This window comes from Trichosurus vulpecula, chromosome 7, assembly GCF_011100635.1.
Source record: "Trichosurus vulpecula isolate mTriVul1 chromosome 7, mTriVul1.pri, whole genome shotgun sequence".
Classification (NCBI taxonomy): Eukaryota; Metazoa; Chordata; class Mammalia; order Diprotodontia; family Phalangeridae; genus Trichosurus; species Trichosurus vulpecula.
Genome location: NC_050579.1, coordinates 202,589,273 through 202,612,488, shown reverse-complemented (window position 1 = coordinate 202,612,488; position 23,216 = coordinate 202,589,273).

The window sequence follows — 23,216 nt, the reverse complement described above, 5'->3', positions numbered from 1 at the left end:
AGCAACAGTAAACTTATGCTATAGAGTGTCAAGTGAGTCTTCATTCCTACAAAATAGTTCTTTTTTTCTTCCCTGTTTGACTCTCTATCACACTGCACAGACTATTCCAAACCTTTTCTTATCCCATTAAACCCCCAATGACAACCTTTTTCTTATATCTCTTGATAGATGATCTTGCCTTCTCCATTACTGAAGGAATCCATTATAAGTTGTTTCTTCTTCCTCTCTCCGACTTCAAAAACCTTCCACATCTTTAGTCTTTCCTACTTCACCTGTCTCTGAGGAAAAGGAGAACACTCTTGTGAAGGCCAAACCCTCTACCTTTATACCCTCCGTCACAATCTTTCTAGACTCTTCCAGGAGCGTCCTCTGTCTCTTGTGTTTTACACCTCCTGCCACCTGCCTTTTTCGATGTTTTTTTTTCTTAATCCATTGATTTTCATACTTATGTAAATGATATTTTAAATAATTAACAATTATAAAATGGGGCTTTGAAAAGGGTTTTCACAAGTCAATAGGGCTATAATTCTATTTTCTCACTTGGAAGTTAAGGGTATCTCTGCTTCCTTTTTTTTGCTCACATTTATCAATGCCAGCTCTAGCCATACCCTTCTCTAACTTCAAAGTCACCTTCAACTCTCAATTCTCTAATATCTCCTCCATATCCAATTGTCACTAAGTTTTGTCATTTCTATCTCTACAACATTTCATGTCTCCTTTTCTTACACAGCCACTAACTTAGTTCAAGCCCTCATCACCTCTTGTCTAGAGTATTTTAGTAGACTTTTAATTGGTCTACTTGCTCACAGTCTCCCCCTTCTCCAATTCATCTTCCGAAAAGCTGCCTAACTGATGTTTCTAGAGCATAGTTATAACTATGGCATTCCTCTGCTCAAGAACTGTAACTGATTCCCTGTTGCATCTTGGATTAAATAGAAACTTGGGGTGGGGAAGGTGGCATTTAGAGCTCTTTATGACTTCATGCCATCTTTCCTAACTGATTTCCCCTTACTTTCCCTTATGTACTCTGTGATCCAGCTTGATTGGACTACTTTCTTTCTCTTGACTCTACAATACCTTCAATTATCTAATTCTGTGCCTTTCCGTAGGCAGTCTTGCATACCTAGAATGCTCTTCCTCCTCGCTTCTACCTCTTAGAATTTCTAGCTCCTTTCAAGGCTCAGTTTAAATGCCACCTTCTATATGAGGTGACCTTTCTTAATTCACCTAGAATAGTACCTCCTTCCATACTCTGTATTTATTCTTTATACATATTGAAATGACTTAATTGTACTTGCTAGATAAAAAATAAGTCATTCTTATTTACTAAAATATATCGTCAGAAAATCTGGCCTTATGCGTAGATAGAATAAGTGAACAACTATGGGTACTTGGAATGGCCCATTCCCTACTAAAAGACTTCCCAACCTGGCAGTTGCTGCTTCAAGTTCTGCTTCCAGACTTTTGTTCCTTTGGTTTTGGTCTCTGGCAAAATGTAAATACTTAAAGAGTCATTATTTAAGCTATTATTTATCATTTACACATAAAACCCCCAATATATATGTACTATAATATGCAGTCGAATGGACAACTTATAGAATTGGTCCATGAGTGTGTAAGCATGTGTGCATGTATGTGTATGTGTGTGTGAAACACTACAAAAAGACAGGGAAGTCAGCCCAGAAAACAATGGAAAATCAGGGAGGTGAATGATCTTTGGGAAACAGTACTTTTAATGACCCCAAACTTACATCCCTGAAACGAAGACCTTGAAAAAAGCTTTATGGCTATGAGTCATGGAATACCACAGTCTGAAAAATTGAAGTTGTGGGTCATGCAAAAGACAAAGGAGATGTACAAGGTAGTGTGACATTTACAAAAGTTTGAGACATACGATTTCTGGGTAATTATCAGTTTATTAATAACATATACAGGTTATTAATAAAAGGATGGTCATTTGGCTATCTCTCTTAGATCAAAGACAATCACAGCAGGGGGACTCCCAGTTTATGTAACCTTCAAAACAGTAGGTGGTCCATCAAACAACAATGAAATCTAATTGGTTAGCCTGTTTGGAGGAGGACTATATTAAAATGAAAGGCTAAGTATCTCTTGGATAGGGAAGGTGTCTCCATACCAGACCACCCATAGTTTTAGGCTATCAATTCAAAGAATATATACTCCACCCAGGCCTCAGAAGAACACAATGGGCTTCTCCACCTTAGATTAAATTCCTAGTAAGCTTGAGTCAATTCTGACCAAGACTGAGAAGAGTTAGTGCAATCTCATTAATACTAATGTCCTACAAGAAAACTGAACTCATGATTTTGGAAGAAGAGGAGGGGAGCTTTGAATCTCCCCCAAGATATTAGTTATTAATAATCATTTCTCATATTTGGTATAAGGAGATAATAATGTTAATAAAAAAATTATGCATAAGAAGACACACATAGCCTTCAATCAAAGACATATGTGACTGGAAAAGAAAATTTGTAGGCCATTATGTAAAAGTATAAGAAACTATAAAGGGAAGACCCCAGCACACTGGGCCTTTGGAGGATTTGTGACAGAAGGTGGAAAAAAGGCACACAAGATGAGGAGGCAGGGATGGATTGTGATATGTACTGGTGAAAGGAGTAAGTTTCAAGGACATGAGTAATACATCAGCTCCTATCCCAAGAGAAGATTTTGATAGTGGTTACTATACAAAAAGATTAGGTAAAAGGGGTTTGACAAAAAGGCATGGTGAAGGGCCTTAAAAGGAATGGGGCTTTAGGCCTCGGAAATAAAGTTCATAATTTTGCCTAGGCCCTGCCTAATGGAGGAAAGAGAAAATCCACTTTGTAAACTTCTGTCTGTGTTCAGTCATATCTGCTTTGATCATCACTATGAAGTGCTGTTAGAGGACAACCTGACCTTGACTTGAATCCTTACACATCAGACAGAAGGAGGACATGGCCCCCTTTCTTTAAAATTGCCTAGGATTTAAAGTGTATTTGACATCAGGGTCAGAAGCAGGTTATTTTTCTTAATAGGGCTCCAGAAATACTCATGTGGCATTAAAAATGTTAAGGAGAAAGCAGTAGGAAGGAGTCATGCTTCTCATTGGGATTCAAGTACTGACACAAGAAAAGGGGGCTGAGGCAATAAACTTTTTATTTAATGATTTTTACATTTTATGATATCAAGTTTCACAAAACAATCCCAGTTCATGAACACGGGTTTTAAAAATTATTTCCAGCTTTTGAGATTTGATTTATTATGATGATTGCTCATCTCTTTTCGGTAGAGTTCAGAGAAAAGTGGTTTGGAGTCGAGTTGCTATCTTCCTACTGTTCCCTTATATTTAATCTTCAGGTGGATAAAATATTACTTTTTGGTAATTGAATGAAAGTATTCTGATATAAGGCCACCTTCTCTAAACATATTGAAAGTAAATCCAAGATAACTCCAGGAGAAGATAGCATGACAGGGATGATATGTACCTTACCTTATTCTCAAGCTTTTGCTTCATCGTCATCAGTCATCATCAGCTGCAGCAGTGGCGGCGGCAAAGTGGAATAATGCTCAAGCTGCAGTCAGAAATACTTGAGCTCAAATTCAGCCTCAGACCTTACCAGCTGTGTGACCCTGGGTAAGTCACTTAACCTCTCTCAGCCTCGGTTTCCTCTTCTGTAAAATGGACACAACAATAATTGCATCTACCTCACAGAGATATGAAGATCAAATGAAATAATATATTCAAAGTGTTTTCCAAACCTTAAAGTTTTTATATCGGTGTCGGTTATTGTCATTGTCCTTGCTCTCAGCTCTTTCACATAATATGTTTCTACCTGTTCTGCCTTTCCTTTTCTGTTCTGCCTTTTCTTTTGTGACTCAGCTCACTGGTAGCTATGACCCTATGATCAGCAGCTGACTTCACTGGGTTGTTGGGAAGCTGTTATAGATACAGATCAGCAGAAGCTGAAGAAGGCCAGAGGAAATATGCATTTGAGTGACCTTGAAGGTTGAAGAAAATAGTTTTAGAAAAATCCTAGCTTGGCCCAGTGTGCAAAATCCATATGTGCTCTTTTGAGACTTGCCAAGACCTAGTTTCTAAACACTGTGAGTTTACAAGGATGTGATAACATGTCTACCTTACAAATCTCATCATCTCGTAGATTCAGAGAGGCTTCTGCCCAGATAGTTCTGGTTTTTGGGGGGAGTAGGAGCATGAGGGATGAGGAGTTGGGAGGGAGGAAGAAGTGTTGTTATAAATGTTGGCTCATGACTTTCAGCCCATTCTGTTCTGGCCAGTCTCTATTCAGTCACCCAACTAGCTTAGAGATTCCGCAGTTGGTTCTATTTATTCCAGCCTTTTTTATTTCAGAGGTCGCTCACCATTCTTACTCATCACTTCTCAGCTTTATGCAGACAATCGCCGCCTGGGATCAGTGGTTATTTCCCAACTTGTAACTTTTCCACCACAAAGGCTCTAGCAATTAAGTTAGCTCTTGCGTGAAAACACATCTGTCTACATCATCTTGAGGCTTTGTTCTTTCAGAATGAGGAATTGATTTACACAAGAAGCATGAAAGATCAAAGTTGTACCAAATGATTTTCTGGAAAAAAAAATGTTTATGTAAATTGGCATTTCCTGATGACTCTCTCTCTTTAAATTACAGAAACCATTCCTGTAGAAAATTCCCTTAGATTCCTAAATTTATGTGTTTTTAAATAAAACTGGGACAGGAACTTTGCAGCTTTCTTCAATGAGAAAGCATGAAATAGCTGCATATTTTCATTCTTTCCTGTACTTGGGTTATTTCAAAAGTTCTAGGGTTTTATTGAATGTATGTAGCTAGAGTAGTAGTCTATGATGAACAGATAAAAATAGCTTTGTCTAGACCTGTGACTAACAATAATAATAACTCATTCAATAATAGATTTTTAAATGCTTACTATAGATCATTCATAGTACTAGGTGTTGAAAAAATAAAGACACTCAAGGAAAGATAAAGCTATAGATACACACACATATATACATACACATTGTGTATATAGGTATACGCATATACACACACATGCACACACACATATAACATTATATATGTGTATATACATATATTATGTGTGTATACATATATATGTGTATGTATATATGTAGGCCAAGTATTATCTTTCCTGGTTGAGATGTAAACAGTTTAGCTCCATTGAATTCCTTGTTTTCTTTTCCCTTTTTACCTTTTATGCTTCTCTTGGGTCTTTATTGGTTTTGGTTTAGCTGTGGTCTTCTCCTTACGAAGGCTTGAAATCCTTTCTATTTCATTGAATGACCGTTTTTCCCCTTGATGTATTATGCTTAATTTTGCCAGGTAAGTGATTCTTGGTTGTAGTTCTAGCTCCTTTGCCCTCTAAAATGTCATGTTCCACGACTTCCAATCTTTTAATGTTGCAGCTTCCAAGTCCTGTGTAATCCTGATTCTTTGTGGACACATATTTTTTCCTTGACCTGATAGTTCTGAAATTTGGCTATAATGGTCTTTGTTTTTTTTTTTTTATTTTTTATTTTGGGATCTCTTTCCTGAGGTGATAGGTGGTCTCTTTCAATGCTTATTTTGCCCTCTGGTTCCAGGGCACCAGGGAAGTTTTTTTGATGATTTCTTGAAAGATGCTATTTAAGTCCTCTTTTTGATTATGACTTTCAGGTAGTCCAATAATTTTGATATTGTCTCTCCTGGATTTATTTTCCATGTCAGCTGTTTTTCCCATGAGGTATTTTACAATTTCTTCCATTTTTTTCATTCTTTTGAATTTGATTGATTCTTGATGTCTTATGGAGTCATTAGCTTCCACTTGCTCAATTCTAACATTTAAGGTGTTTTCCTCAAATAGCTTTTGTATTTTCTTTTCCATTTGGCCAATTGTACTCTTTATGGAGTTGTTTTATTCAGTGGATTTTTGTATCTCCTTTTCCATTTGGACAACTCTATTGTGTAAGCAGTTGTCCAGCTGTTGACTTTTTTTCATAATTCTCTCTCATCACTCTCATTTCTTTTCCTATTTTTTCTACCCCTCTTATATGATTTTGCCCCCAGAAACAGAACCTCAGAAAGCAGAGGGAATCTTTATTAGGTCAGGTTTTTTAAATTTATTTTTAGTTTTCAGCATTCATTTCCACAAGATTTTGAGTTACAAATTTTCTCCCCATCTCTACCCTCCCCCACCCCAAGATGGAAGGTATTCTGATTGTCCCTTTCCCCAGTCTGACCTCCCTTTTGTCACCCCACTTCCCCTCCCATTTCCTTTCCTCTTACTTTCTTGTAGGGCAAGATAGATTTCTATACACCATTGCCTGTATGTCTTATTTCCCAGTTACATGTAAAAACAATTTTTTAACATTTGTTTTTAGAACTTTGAGTTCCAAATTCTCTCCCTTCTTGCCTCCCCACCCATCCTCCTTGAGAAGGCAAATAATTCAATACAGGTTATACATGTATCATTATGCAAACACTTCCATAAAAGTCATGTTGTGAAAGACTAACTATATTTCACTCCATCCTATCCTGTCCCCTTTTATTCAATTTTCTCCTTTGACCCTGTCCCTTTTCAAAACTGTTTGTTTTTAACTACCTCCTCTCCCAATCTGCCCTCCCTTCTACTATCCCCTGCCTTCTTATCCCCTTTCCCCCTACATTCCTGTAGGGTAAGATACTCAATTGAATGTGTATGTTATTCCCTCCTTAAACCAATTCTGATGAGAGCAAGGTTCAATCATTCCCTTTTACCTACCCCATCTTCCCTTCCATTATAACAGCTTTTTCTTGCCTCTTTTATGTGAGATAATTTAACCCACTCTATCTCTCCCTTTCTCCTTATCCTAATATATCTCTCTCTTACCCTTTAATTTAATTTTTTTTAGATATCATCTATTCATATTCAACTTACCCTGTACCCTCTATAACTCATGAGTTACAAATATCATCTTTCCATGTAGGAATGTAAACAGTTCAACTTCATTAAGTCCCTTATGATTTCTCTTTCTTGTTTACCTTTTAATGCTTCTGTTGATTCTTGTTTTTGAAAGTCAAATTTTCTAAAAGCTCTGGACGTTTCATCGAGAATGCTTGAAGTCCTCTATTTCATTGAAAATACATATTTTGCCCTGAAATATTACACTCAGTTTTGCTGGGTAAATGATTCTTGGTTTTAATCCTACCTCCCTTGACCTCTAGAATATCATCCCTTTGATCCCTTAATGTAGAAGCTGCTAGATCTTGTATTATCTTGATTGTGTTTCCACAATACTCAAATTGTTTATTTCTGGTTGCTTGTAATATTTTCTCCTTGACTTGGGAACTATGGATTTTGGCTACAATATTCCTAGGAGTTTTCTTTTTGAGATCTTTTTCAAGAGGCTATTGGTGGATTCTTTCAATTTCTATTTTACCCTAAGGTTCTAGAATATCAGGACAGTTTTCCTTGATAATTTCTTCAAAGATGATGTCTAGGCTCTTCTTTTGATCATGGCTTTCAGGTAGTCCAATAACTTTTAAATTCTCTGTCCTGGATCTATTCTCCAGGTCAGTGGTTTTTCCAATGAGATATGTCACATCGTCATCCATTTTTTCATTCTTTTGTTTCTGTTTTATAATTTCTTAACTTCTCATAAAATCACTAGCTTCCACTTGCTTCATTTTAATTTCTAAGGCATTATTTTCTTCAGTGGTCTTTTGGACCTCCTTTTCTGTTTGGCTAATTCTGCCTTTCAAGGCATTCTTCTCCTCATTGGCTTTTTGGACTTCTTTTGCCATTTGGGTTAGTCTGTTTTTAAGGCGTTATTTTCTTCAATATTTTTGGGGGTCTCCTTTTGCAAGCTGTTGACTCTTTTTTCATGATTTTCTTGCATCACTCTCATTTCTCTTCCCAATTTTTCCTCTACTTCTCTTACTTAAAGGTCCTTCATGGGCTTCACCACAAACTCTACTATGCCAGCACTCCTTCTTCCTCAAGGACTGCCAACCAGGACGGCAACCAGATCCAAGCAGGGCAAAGAAAGAGAATCTTGCCTCAGTGCCAGCAAGGAGCCCCCTGCACTCCCACTCTGATCAGCCAATTGATTCCCCCCACCGTCTGTGGACCTGGAGCTCCAGAAGCAGCTGCCACCCCCAGTGCTGCCACTGCTGCTGCAGCTGCTGCTACTGCTGCTGCCTACTCTGCAGCTCCTGTGCTGCCCTGGGCCTGAGGCCAGACCTCACCCTTCTCTCACCCAGGTCCAGCATTTTTCGCCTGACCTGCTACCTTGTCTTTGGTGATTGTAAGTTGAGAAGTCTGGTAACAGCCACAGCCCTCTGATTCAGGGCCCTGAGGCCTGCTGCCCAGTCTGCTCTGGCCTGGTCTATCTTGGCACAGTCCATGCTGGGCTGTACTCCACTCCCAGCCCAGTTCGATAGACCCTTCCTAGTGACCCCCAGGCTATCTTGGGATAGAGACCTGTTTTACTTTGTCATTTTGTGAGTTCTGTAGTTCTAGAATTTGTTTAGAGTCTTTTTTCCAGGTCTTTGGAGGGATCCAGAGGAAAGCTCCAGTGAGTCCCCATTTTCACGCCATCATCTGGGCTCTGCCCACTCTTAAATGATTTTTAAACTTCTTCTTTTTTTAGCTCTTCCTTGAATTCTTTCTGGGCTTGAGACCACTTCCCATTTTTCTTTGGGGTTTTACCCATAGATGTTTTGACAGTGCTGTCCTCTTCTGGGTTCACATCTTAGTCTTCCCTATCATCACATAGCTTTCTATGGTCAGATCCTCTCTTTTGTGGTTTTTTGCTCGTCTTTTTTTGTGGGGTGGGGGGAGCTTTTTCCCTTCTTTTAAATTTGATCTCTGCTTCCTGGGTGGAAGGGGCTCTGTCTCAGGCTTCTTGTGCCAGTGGCTGTAGGCTTTGGCTGCCTTCTTGGTATTGCTCTAATGGTGCCCTGAGGCCCATGGGGGACCCTTATGTCTGATGCTATGTTTAGTGGGTGGGGTGGGGGGGTGGCTGGCTGCTGGAGGCTATAGAGGTCTGGCAGCTTACCTGGTGCTAACCTGGGGTCCTAGTAGTGGTATCTGGCATGTGCTGAGGCCTGGTGGGGTATTTCTGTATTTTCCAGGGCTACCCTGAAGCACATGGAGGTCCAGCTGCTGCAGGACACCTGCCTATCCAGGGTTACATTGAAGCACATGGTCATTCTCAGACCTAGAGTCTGCCAGTTCCTCTGGTTATGCTGAGGCACGCAGGTGGTCCTGAGGTTGGTGTTTGCTTGTTCCACCACACTGGGGTTCAGAATCTCCCACTGGTTTGCTGAGGTGAGGCTTGCTGCTGGCTTGTTGTGGAATGTGTTCCCTTTTTACTCAAGTGAGATGGACCTTTCTTGCTGATCCTCCAAATTTCCTGGGCTAAAAGACTGCTCTACTCTGTCTTTCTGCTGGCTCCACTGTTCCAGAATTTGTTCTGGGGAACTATTTTATGATTGTTTAGATGCGAATATTGCAGTGCTACTGCAATTTAGTGCTTACTCCACCATCTTAGCTACCAGAAGTTCCAATGGTGGGATTTTAGTTGAGATCTGAAGAAAGTCAGGGAAGCCAGAAGATAGAGAAGTATGCATATTTATTCTTATTACAACTTTGAAACAAATGTCCCTTTTAAAACATTAATTGATATTAACTGGTTAAATGGAATTGGTAAGATAGTCAGCCACACATAGTAATGGGGAGAGCTCAGCCAGGGGGGCCTCAAGCCCATTGTTTTAGAGGAGAGACTCACAAACCTCTCAGTGTGCCCTAGAACCCTGAACAGCATCTGTAACCAACCTGGTTCTGGGAACAGAAATAAATAAAGGGATTAATAGATTTAATAATCATAGTTGTCATGTCTGTAGCACTTTACAATTGTAAAATGCCTTATATGTTAATCTCATTTAATCCTCACAACAATCCTATGAAGTCAGTGCATAGTTATAATCCCCATTTTGCTGTGGTTGAAAGAAGCAGGATTCAAACTGAGGTCTTTCTGACTCTAGGTCCAGCCCACCTTTCTGCTTTCCAAATTACCAATTTTTAATTGTATAATATGGCTATTTAACAAATATTCCATATGCTTCCTTTTCAAATTTCTAGTACCTACTGAGGGTTGAGGATATATATATATATGTGTGTGTGTGTATTTATACATATATATAGCCAGTTTTGGGAAACCCAGCGTTAGAGAGTTGTTGTCCAGGGTCCCACAGACAGTAAGTCTCAGAGGCACAACTTGAACCCAGGCCTTTCTGACTCAAAGGCTGGTCCTCTAACCATGTTATGCCTGAGTTGTCTCTTTTACAATCTAAGAAAACAACAACAGTTATGACAACTGCAACAAACAATATTTATACAGGGTATGCCCTAGTATAATTTTAAGCTATAAATGTTAAAGTTTAAAATTACTACAACTATTGTTTATACTATAGTGATAACCTTTGGCAATTTCTTTTTCTGACACATGACCTGACCACTTTTCTCCACCAAAGTTCACCATGGGACAAAGGAAAGAGTAGAGTTAGTAGTAGACAGGGTTTTACACTCCTGTCTCTGACACTCATGAGATTTTGAGCAAGTCACTTAATTTCCATGGCCCTCGGTTTCCTCATCAGTAAAATGAAGGGATTAGGCCAGTTGGCTTCCAAGGTGCCTTTCTAGCTCTCTTTAATGTCACCATCCTTCTGATGGCATTCTCTATATGACTTGTCTTGGCCAGTTTCTCATGCTGGTTGAAAATTTTCTTTGAGGCAAAAAAAATCAACTTTCAATCTGCAGGATTGAAAGAAACTTGTCATTTCCCAAAATAAGGATGCTATCAGCAAGCCAAATAGACCACATCACTACAGAGATTGACCAAAAAAAGTAACATCATCTTCAGTCTTTATAAATGATCACTCCTTCTGAGGTCAGCAATTTCTTAGGCTTGCGAAAGAATCAGACTGGCTTTTTTTGGAGGGGGAGACAGGGGAAGAACTAAGGAGGGTGGAATGAGAAATGTTTTATTCGTCATTCCTCAATGAAGCAGTATTCTTGCCCCAGATCCGAGGAACCACAGAGTATCTCCTCTGTCTTTTGGGCCCACTCCAGGGCAGTCTAAGACTCATGTGTCACTTCCTCCACAGAATTACTCCATAGGGTACATTCTTCTGTAAGGCTGTAGAAGGTCTGCTCCTAACTTGTTCCATATACTTCTACAATGTTGCAACTATATCTTAGATCATTTTTGGAAATGATTTTGAGAAGAATATGTGCTGCAGACAAGTTTAAATGATAGGGTAAATTTCCTGAGAATTAAGGAAGAAAGTAGTGAGATGTGATGACAGGGGACATTATAAAATGGTAGCAGTAATCAATGAATGGCCGTTGAGAAAGCATTTTCTTCTTTGAGGGACTCCCAAAATCAAAGAAGACAGCGAAGGGGTGCAATAGATAGAGTACACGGCTTGGAGTCAGGAGTTCCAGAGTTCAACTCCTACCTCAGATGCTTACTGTTTATGTGACCTTGGCCATGTCACTTAACCTCTGTGTGCCTCAGTTTTCTTATCTTTAATATCTTACATGCTATTGGTCTCTTTTCTTTCATGTATATTATAATTCCTTTTACCTCTCTGATTATATGGTTCCTTTAGCTCATTAAATCTTAGATTTTAAATATAAATATATATATTTAAAATATGTATATGTAAAATATGTATATATGTAGATATAAATGGATAGATGTATCTTTTGCTGTCATATCACCTGTATTTCCAAGCATATTGTTCCCACATCCATCACCAGAGTTATGTCCTAGCAAAAATATGAGAGACAGACAAAGAGAGTTTGAGAGAAAGACAGAGAGAGAGAGAGAAACAGAGAGAGAGAGAGAGAGAGAGAGAGAGAGAGAGAAACAGAGACAGAAAGACAGAAAGGAGTGAGGGAGGGGTAGAGGGACAGCCAGACAGAGACAGAGAGAGACAGAGAGGGAGAGACAGAGACAGAGAGAGACAGAGATCAGTTTATGAAAAACAACCAACAAACCAGCACAGTAATTGATTCTGAAAGAATATGCAGTGTCCTGCACCAATAGTCTCCTACTTCTGCGAAGAAGGGATCAGCATTTTGTCTCTTCTTCGAGGATAAACTTGATTAAAATAATTACCCAGAGTTCAATTCAGGGTGGTTATTGTTACTATCACTATTCTTTTTATTTACATTTTTGTAGTTACTGTGTATATTCTTTTCCTGTTTTTGCCAATTTCACTTTGCATTAGTCCATGCAAGTCTTCCAATTTTCTATGTATTTTTTATATTTGTTATTTTTTACAGCTCAGAAATATTCCATTCAATTTTTCTATAACTACTTATTTAGCCGTCCTTTAACTGATGGGAAGTTACTTTGTTTCCACTTCTTTGCTTCTATTTTAAAAAAGAGCTCCTATAAACTAGTTCTAAATTTTCAACCTCAACCACTTTGATTTCTTCCCATATATATAACTAAGAAGTTTTGAACAGGAGATGAGGCAGGAAAGTGCTGACAGATGTGTGTGTATGTGTGTTCACATGTGCTTTTTTGTGCACACAAAGTGATGGGGAAGAGCTCACCTCTATGGGACATCTAGTAGCTTTTTTTATTTTAACAATTATTCTCACTAACTAGTGATAGCTAAACCATCTATGTTTATTACAGAAGTCAGAAATCCTTTTCCAGTTACCAACCTATTCCCCTCCACTGGTAAAATCCCTGTCTGCATGTGGGCGCCATCCTGAATACCCACTCTCCCCTTTTAAGGTTTTTTTTTTCCTCTTTAAGTTATAAGGTTTATAGCTTAGAAACTTTTAATGTTAGGTGAAGATTAGCCCCACTCAGGAGTGAGCAAAGGTTTTGGACCTTCCATCAAAGATGAAGTCTAGAGATGGAGTTTATTGTGGTGGTGACACCAAACCTGACTGTGGGATTTTCACCACTGTGAGAGAGGAGTGAATTGTTGCAGGCTTAGATACCTTAAAAGGGTCACTAAAGCACATGATCGATATTTTCTGGAGGATCTTGGAATATTGGTGGTTCTTACCTATCCCATAGTACTGCTCAGATTTGCTGGTTGTAGACAGAATGGTGGTAATACAACTATCTCTTTTTGCAGATGTTCAAATCCTGGCTCCACCACTTGGGCAAGTGACTGATCTCTCCAGTTTCCTTAACTGTATTTTTTGTACCAGAGCTGTGATTTCATTGGCGTATGAAAATTGCATGAAGAATTGTCTCTATCAACAAAGATCAATACCTGTTGAGCAATTCAAGAGTTGCATGGGGCACTGAGGTTTGTCTAATATATATCAGAGACAGGAATTGAGCCTGGGACTTTCTGAGTTCAAAGCCCAATCTTTTAAAAAAATAATTAATGTATTTGAATTTTCAATATTCACTTTTATAAGATTTTGAATTCTAAATTTTCCCCCTTCACTTGAGATATCATTTTATGCCTACCAGAAAGGCTCAAACAATTGAAGGGGAAAATGAAAAATATTGGAGAGGATGTGGGAAAATTGGGACACTAAGTCATTGTTGGTGGGATTGTGAACTGATCCAAACATTTTGCAGAGTGATCTGGAATTATGCTGCAAAAGTTATTAAACTACCTATTCCCTTTGACCCAGAAATACCACTTCTTTCATATAGGCTCTACATATACATTCATATTAAACCTATTTTAACATTAGTTGTATTGTAAAGAAAAATTAGAACCAATGGGAGAATGTGCTTTGATCTGCATTCAGACTTCATAGTTCTTTTTCTGGATGTGGATAGTATTTTTGATCATGAATCTTTTGGAGTTGTCTTAGATCCTTGCATTGCTAAGAAGAGATAAGTCTATGAAAATTAGTCATTACACAATGTGGCTGTTACTGTGTACAGTGCTGTCCTGGTTCTGCTCACTTCACTAAGCATCAGTTCATATAAGTCTTCCCAGGTTTTTTCTGAAGTCTTCCTGCTCATCATTTCTTATAGCATAAGAGTATTCTAATACATTCATATACCACAACTTGTTCAGCCATTTCACAACTGATAGGCATCTCCTCAATTTCCTTTCCTCATTTTTATGATCTCTTTGAGATAAAGACCTAAAAGTGGTATTGCTAGATGAAAGGGTATGCACATTTTTATTGCCCTTTTGGCAGAGTTCCAAATTGCTCTCCAGAATGTTTGGATCAGTTCATAATGCCACCAATAATGCATTAGTGTTCCAATTTTCCCACATCCCCTCCAACATTTATCATTTTCCTGCTTTGTCATGTAACCAATCTGACAGGTGTGATATGATATCTCTGAGTTGCTTTGATTTGCATTTCTCTAATCAATAGTGATTTAGACCTTCAATTCTGCTTTTTAATGAGTTTTTCTTTTCAGTGACTTTTTATACCTCCTTTTCCATTTGGCCAAGTCTACTTTTTAACAAGTTTTTTTAAGTGGTTTTTTTTTTTCCATTTGGCCAATTGTATTTTTTAAGGAATTGTTTTCGTCAGTCAATTTTTGTCCTTTTTCCAAGCTGTTAACTCTAATTTGCATACCTCTCATTTCTTCTCTGCCTCTCTTACTTGATTTTTAAATCCTTCTTGAGATCTTCTAAGAAGGCTTTTTGGGCTTGAGACCAATTCGTAATCCCCTTTGAGGTTTCAGATGTAGGTATATTGATAATGTTGTCTTCTGAGTTTGTGTTTTGATCTTCCCTGTCCCTATAGATTTGTTTCAGCATTTGTTTTTGCTTTTTGCTCATCTTGTTTGCCTATTTCTTGGCTTTTAAAGTTGAGCTCTCCTGCTGGAGCACAGGAGGCACTGTCCCAAGCTTCTTGTCCTGGAGGTCAGGGGCCTGGTCACTGGCTTTTTGTGCTGGATCCCCAGGTGCTGGCAGCTGGAGGCTGTCTGGCACCTTACCTAGTGTTGAGTTGGGGTCCTAATGATGGTGTTTGGTATGTGCTGAGACCAGATAGAGTTTTTTCTGCATTTCCCAGGTCAAAGACAACTCTGTATCACAGTCATGAGTAATAAGAAGGATAATAATACCTGTCATCCATTCATAAAACCATTGATTTAGAGCTATAAAAGGGCACCAAGTCCTAACATTCTCACTTTACAGATGGAGAAACTGAGTAGCAGACTTGCCCCAGGTAAAGCAACCAGTGTGTCTGAAGTGAGATTTGAATCCAGGTCTTATTAACTCTTCATCCACTGCCCTGTCCAATATTGCATTCTTCCTGTCAAGGGAGAAGGAGGAAGGGTTTCTCCCTACAGTGTTATTGTTAAGATCCAGTGAGATAATGAATTACTTTGTGAATTGTAAAACACTAAGCAAGCTTCAAATTTTATTACTAGAAGCATCTTTATTTTTTTTCTTCTATTTCTTTCATACAAGAGTCACAGACTCTTGGAAGTCATTTAGTTTAAACCCCTCATTTTCCTAATAAGGAAACAGGCAGAGAACAATTAAATGAACCTGTCCTACATCACATAGATCATATTTGGAAGGGTGAAAATTTGAATCCAAATCCTCTGACTCCCATTCCAGAAATGTTTCAACTCTATCATGAAATCTCCTTTCTGAAAAACAGGGGCAAGTATGTAGAATACATACACACTTCACGAATTTTCATTTGATTCCTCAAAATCATCCATTTCTGAAGCCTAGTAAGCTCTTAGGGAGAGGAATATTATGAATAGATTGAAATAAAAATATGATATCTAATGTTTGCTTAGCATCTTTCCCTCCAAGAGAGTAAGTACATAATTGGGATGGGATTGGAGTGGGAAGCCATGGGAGTTTCATGTCCAGATTGGATGGGAGGATGGGAAACTGTCAGTTGTCCTAGATATGTCTATTTCATATTCATCTTATTTCAATAATTGGCATATATCCTGGGGCAAGTTTCCGTAAGCAAGCTATGTAATGAAAGCATCCTTTAAAGCTGAAGAACTCCATTCCTATTAGTAAAAGGACCCCAATGCAGTTATCCCACCTCCACACTGGGTCATTTCCCTGCAATGTTGGAAGAATGTTACTAGCCTATTCAAGGTGATTTTCAGAATCTTTGCCTTGATGTATATTGCATACTTGGTCTTTTAAGTACTTGTCTGGCAATTTCCCTAATCAAATATCTCCATCTTCCAAATTCTGACAACATTTTCCTCAGTCTATTTTTTAAGAAATTGGACAAGTAACAACTTAATACACTGGTTCCTCAGTCTTAACCAAAAATTCAATTAAACAGAGCAACAAATCATTCTATAAATGCCCTACTCTGTTGCCTAACTATGAAATGGAGATGAACCTGTGTTTTAAAAGGTTATGCCCTCAGAACAGCTTGGGCAGATGTGTGCCAGGAGGGAAAGGCTTCAAGTGCTGTGAGTCTTTTATCTAAGGACTACCCTAGCTTGGAAAAGATTTTCAGAAGAAGGCCAAATAACAGATGATTATTTTTGGCCACAGCAACCCAGGAAATTGTCTACAAAGGCCAAAAGTGGTTTTGAGGTGCACAAATGGAGGGAGTATACCCATACCTGGGAGGTTACAGATCATAGGATCATATATCTAGAGGTGGAAGGGGCCCAAGAAGCCATCTAATATGATTTCGTTTTGAAGCATCCAGGTGGCACAGTGGGTAGAGCACTGAGCCTGGAGTTAGGGAGATCGGAGTTCAAATCTGGTCTCAGACACTTACTAGTTGGGCGACTTTGGGAAACTCATTTAAGTGCTATTTGCTTCAGTTTCCTCAACTGCAAAAGGGAGAGAATAATAACACCTAGATAACAGGTATGTTGTGAGGATCAAATGAGATAATATTTGTAAAATATTTAGCACAGTGCCTGGCACATAATAGGTGCTATGTGAAAAGGCTTATCATCATCATTATTATCATCATCACCATCTAAGGAACTGATGTGACCAAATTCAAACAAGTGGAAAACAATAGAGGTAAGATTTGAATCCGAGTTCTCTGACTCTAGGACTCTGACTCATTGTACTACATAAGAATAATATCTCCATCTGACATGTATAAAGTGACTCACCACTAAAGGAATCTCAGAAATAGCATTTTTAACTATAGCATATGGCAATGAATGGCATAACTTCATGAGTTTAGCCATTTTGATTCACTAAATTAAAAGCAAGAAGAAGATAATATCTTTCTACCTAAAGACTTGAGATTATTCCTGGGATTATTATACATATTGAGTATGTATGTATGTATGCATATGCAGACTATATGTGTGTGTGTAAGTATAGTACTTAAATATCCACACAACACACACATATTCATGTATACATATGCATATATACACATATTCATATATATGAACACCATATATATGTATATATATTACACACATATACGTATGTTTCAAATTATTAAGCATTTATTTCCCAACTCAGAGACAAAGAAGGAAGGAAGGAAGGAAAGAAAGAAAGAGATAGAAACAAAGAAACAAAGAAAGAAGGAAAGAGGAAGGAAGGAAAGAAAAAAAGAAGGAAGGGAAGAAGGAAGGAAGTAGAACCCACATAAAGTAAAAGTAAAACAAATTCCCACATTGGCCATGTCTAAAAATATGTTCTTTATTCTGCATATTAGTCCAATATCTCTTTCACACTTTTAAAAACACTCTTCTAGAATAGTCCCTTCAAAACAAAAAAAAAGCCCAACTTTGTTTTATGGCCCTATAGTAAGTTGCTATCTGTTTACATGTACATGTATGGGTCCCAAATCCCAGAATCTCAATTAGAAGGGACCTCAGAGGCCATAAGAGCCCTCTCTACAATGTAATCAATAGGTGTTCATTCAACTTCTACTCAAAGTCTTCCAGCCCATGCCATTTGCTCTAATTCTTCCTTCCAAGGAAATTTTTCCCTTTTTCAAAGCCAAATTTGTTTCTTTCTGAGTTCTACTCACTGTCACTCTGTCTGCGCTTTGGAGCCTGGAAAAATGAGCTTAATCCCACTTCCATCTGATCACCCTTCAAATATTTGAACACAGCTATCATGTTCCCCTGAGTCTTCTTAGTCATTCAGATAAACAATTATTTATAAAGCATTTTCCAAATGTCAGGCATTTACTATGTTGAGGATAAAGAGGAAGTTTTGATATCCCTACTTCCTTTCACTAATTCTCTTATGGCATGATCTTAAGACTCTTCATCATCTTCGTTACTCTCCTCTAGATGTCCTCCAGTTTGTCTTGTTGTTCCTAAAATGATACTGAGAAGAGAATATCGTACTCCCTGCCTGATCAGCGTAGAATGCAGTAGGACTTTGTAATGACAATTTAGATATGAAGATCTTTCCCACCCATTAATAGGCCATGTGACCTGCTTACATCACAGGAAGCCTGAGTTGCATGTGGTGGGAGAAGCTTGTTGATAGGAAAAGGAAAGTGTGTCACAAGAAATGCAGAGAGAGAGCAGTTAGAGGTGAGAGAAAGAGAAGACTTGTGCTGTGCTGTGAGTTTGTTGGTGGCAAGGCCCCAGAAGGGGGTTGTAAGGTTATGGGATGGAGTGGTTCTCTGCTGTGATACTGTGTATTGAATTCTTCACTGCTGTGATGGACTGTGCTTATTGGTTTTGGGATCTGGTTCTCTGATGTCTGAATAAATGGTTTACTTCTTCTCTCTTCTATATGGAGAATCTCTTATATTTTGTGACACAGAACCAGATAGGCATTTTGACAATCAACATCTATATTGTGATTATTGCCTTGCTAATACAGACTTTTCCAATCCCTTGTTACCCTGCTTCTCTTAATGTACCCTTCTATAGTTATCACTTCCACATCATGCGGATTAGTGGTATGGCACCCCCACAATCTGGAAAACACACATAAAATTTTTGGCCCTCCCTTCCTGCCAGAGAAGAAGTCTGATTTTTTTCTTTTTCCTTTTATGGGGTGTTTACAGTACTTTATTGTAAAATTTGGGTTAGGTATTTGATCTTAGGCTCTGTGTCATCTGCTGGCCTTCGTGTGTCATCTGTAACTTCCACAGAACTGCCCCAAAATTCTCATTTAATGTCTTATGCTGACCCACAATATATCAAAACCATGATGGGAAAAGTCATGATGTGGAAGGGATAACTGTATTACATTAGTGTTGCCTTAGATTGAGTTTAGAATTCAAAAAACATCACTTATTCTTTTTGAATGAACAGTGGTTGAGTTGTGCCTTTTATATTGATTAAAGAATTAAGGAAATAAATGGAATAAGCATTTATTAAGTACCTGCTAAGTGACAGACATTATGCTAAGCACTTTACATAGATTAACTCATTTGATCCCATTTGATGCTACGAGTATTTGTCAAATACCTAATGTCCCATTCACCTTTCCAGGGGCTAGGGATATGAAGAAAAAATTGAAACAGCTCCTGCCCTTTAACAAGCTAAGAAGTTGATTATGTTTCTAACCTAAGATAAATTTTCATATCTCTCCATTACCTTTTCTCTTTTTAGATTATGTCCAAAGTTCTAGCCTGTAACAAATTTTTTGAACATTGGTTCTATAACGTCCAGTGCATTAATTATATTTCACAGCTTAGTAGCATTGGAAAATTTGATGCATATACCTCCTATATCTTTGTTCAAATGATGGATAAAAATGTTACACAACACAGGGCCTGGCCTACTCCACCAGGAAACTCCTCCTAAGCTGACACTGAACCATTAGTGACATAATTTTTGGTACGGCCATATAAATAGTTCTGAAAACATATATCTGTACTATCTTGTAGCCCATATATCTCCATTCCCCACAATAATAGCAAAATAAACTTTGTCACATATATGATTAAAATTTTGATGTGTGTGTGTGTGTGTGTGTGTGTGTGTATATATATATATATGTGTGTGTGTGTGTGTGTGTATGTATATATACGTGTACACAGATATATATATGCATACATATATAAAAATTCTGCTTAGCTCTCAGTCTATTAATTACATTTTTTTAAAAATTAAGCAATTCAACAAGCATTTATTAAGTAAATAAATGTGCCAGGCACTGTGCTAAGCACTGGAGTTACAAAGAAAGGAAAAAAAAACAGTCCAGGCCCTCAAGGATCTCAAAATCTGTTGGAGGAAAAACATGCAAACGATTATGTACCAATAACACATATAAAGGATAAATTAAATATAATCTTATAGGGAAGGCACTCTCATTATAGGAGACTTGGGAAGGCTTCTTACAGAAGGTGAGATTTGAAGGAAACCAGAAGGCAGAGATGATAAGAGAGAGAATTTCAGAAATGGAGGGGGGGCAGCCAGTGAAAATGCAAAGTCAAGAGATGGGATGTTTTGTTCTGAGTATTGTAGCACCAATGCAATACTCACAGCAGCTGTGGCTGCTGTGAATATGTTGGCATAGTTCTGAATCACAAAATTTAACAGACTCTCTTCATTGAAGGCAGAACCAAACATTTATTCAAACACCAGAAAGCCAAATCCATCATGGCAACAAAGAAATCTATAAATGTTATCAATGCAGGGGGTACCGCCATTCCCAAGCTTCCCTCTGTTAGGGCCTTCCTGTAAATGAACACCCTCAAAGAAAATCACTCCCTCTCTCACTCATGCTAGATGCTGCTCTGTGTGTGTCTCTCTCTCTCCCAACTCTGACTCCTCTGTCTCACTTCCACTCAGTTCTCCTCTACTCTTCCTACTCCACCTATTCCTGCTCCGCCTATTCACCAAGCTCCTTCCACCACAGGCTCCTGTGACTCAGGCTTCCATATGCCTCAAGCAGGTTTCTTGGGCCTATTAATGGGTGGGACAGATCTTCCCTTTGCATTAACAATACATTAACAATACAAGTATCAAGGAGACCCATATCCTTGAATTGTAGAGTACTTGGAGGTGAGAAGGTGTAAGAAGACTGGAAAGATAGAAAATGGATAGGGTATAAAAAAGCCAAGACAAACATTTTGTCCTGGAGCTAATGAAACCACCAACATTTCTTGAATTGGGTTATGGGTTGTGACATGGTCAAAACTCTGCTTTAGGAAGATCACTTTGATAGCTTAGTGGAGGATTGGCTGAAGTTGGAGAAAGACTTGAGCTAGAAAACCAATTGGAAACCTATTAAAATAGACCAGGCATGAGGTGATAGGGCTTGCACCAAGGTGACAGCAGTGTCAGTAGAGAAGGCAAAAAAAGGAAGTAAAGTTAATCTGTAATTATATCTTCATGATGAAGCCATGCTCTCCTTTCCTATATCAATTAGTCAAAAAAACCTCATTAATTAAGTACCTATTGTGTGCTGGGAGTTGTGCATAATTTGTCAATTATCCCTTTAATAATACATTTAGATTTTCGGGAATTGAAGTCAAGCTCATTGACCATAAAAAAGTAAATGAATGAAAAAAGTATTTATTAGGAATTTATTATGTGCAAAGAAGAGTGATAAATAATGGGAATACAAATAGAAAATTGAGGCATTCCCAAATATCAAACATCTAACATTCTAATTGGAGGAAGACCATACAAATAGGAGGGTTTATCTTTGAGTCAGATAGGAAAGTCCAGCTGTGCAGAGCATATGACAGTAACTTTTCCCTAATGTCATTTCCTTAGTTAAAACTATATTTGTTTCTGATATTGAACCATTTGACAGTGCCAAGAACTTTGGTGATGAAAACTTTCTTATTCAAGTCTCTAGTGTCTATGATTGCTGAGAAGACAGTTTCCAGATCACACCTTCGCCTTTAAAAGAGTTGCTTCCCTGAATGATGGCTGGGAGCTGGGTTTGGGGGCTGGGATGGAAGCAAACTGGTAGGTTGGGGTAAGTGGCTATTCTAGGGGCTTTGGGGTTATATCTATTTGGATCTGAGAAGAGTTGATGAACTAGAAAAGAATTCAGAGAAACATGGGAAGATTTACATGAACTGACTCAGAATGAATTTCTCTCTCTCATACATACACATGTGCACTTTTGCATGAGTGTTTATATAGTATCTGTTGCTGAACATGGAAGTTGGGAAGGATACATTCAAGAATGAAAATGTTTTAAAAATAAAAGATCAGTAATTTTTTTTCATTTAAAATATTTTTAAAAGAAAGAACTGAGGCACAAGGCATTGCTAGATAGAACTTGGTAGTCAGGGGAAAATGTAAAATCACTGAGTAGATAAGCATACAGAAAATAAAGTAAACAAGGAGTAGGAAGAGATGAATAAAATAATCATTATAATTTTGCCTAGGAACAGCCTTGCAAGTCTATGGACTCAATCAGTTGAATTGGAAAGACAGAATCCCATCATTGATTCTTGGAAAAAATCTGCTTTTGGAGGCGTTTTCATTGAAAAATGAAAAATCACAGGGCATGAATCAACCTATTGAGAGATATCAAATGTCAGATTTTAGTATTCTGGCCCAAGACTGAGAAATAGCACTTGATTATAGTCAAGTAGACTATTATAGTACAAATAAATGAAATTTTGCTAACCTTTAAGGTAATAGTGATCTGTTATTCCTTTTTTGCTCATAATATGCACTCATTTTCTTTCCATAAATTCCTTTTTTATTCCATGGCTGTCCCTTACAAAATGTCTTTTCACAATTTCTTCCATAAAGTTAGAATTAAATTCCAATCTTTTCTTTCCCCTTGATTTTCTCCAAACTCTCTGGCAGCTACAAAAGCTAATAAATAGTGGGCTGCATTAAGGGGGAAGGGGAAAGGGAGGGAACAAACATTAATTAATCACCTACTATATGCTAGGCACTGTTAAGTACCTTGTAAAGGTTAGTTCATTTCATCCTCACAATAATTCTGAGATAAATGTTATTGTCTCCACTTTATAGCTGAAATTGGGGTATTTTTATTCCTCCTAAAATAGTCTATGGGGTAATTATATGTATAGATACATGTTATATAGAAATGTTAATAAAGGTATGTATATATGTACATATATACCTACAGTATATATATGTGTGTGTGTGTGTGTACATTGATATACATTCATATCCATGCATACATATATATTGGTATGTATGTATACACATGCATGTATGCATATTGTGTATATAAACACATATACACAATATGTATATGTGTGTATTACATATATATATGTGTGTGTGTATTACATATATATAATATAGATATATATAGATATAGATATGAAATAAATCTCAGATATGTTAAGTGATTTGCCTATAGTCACACAGC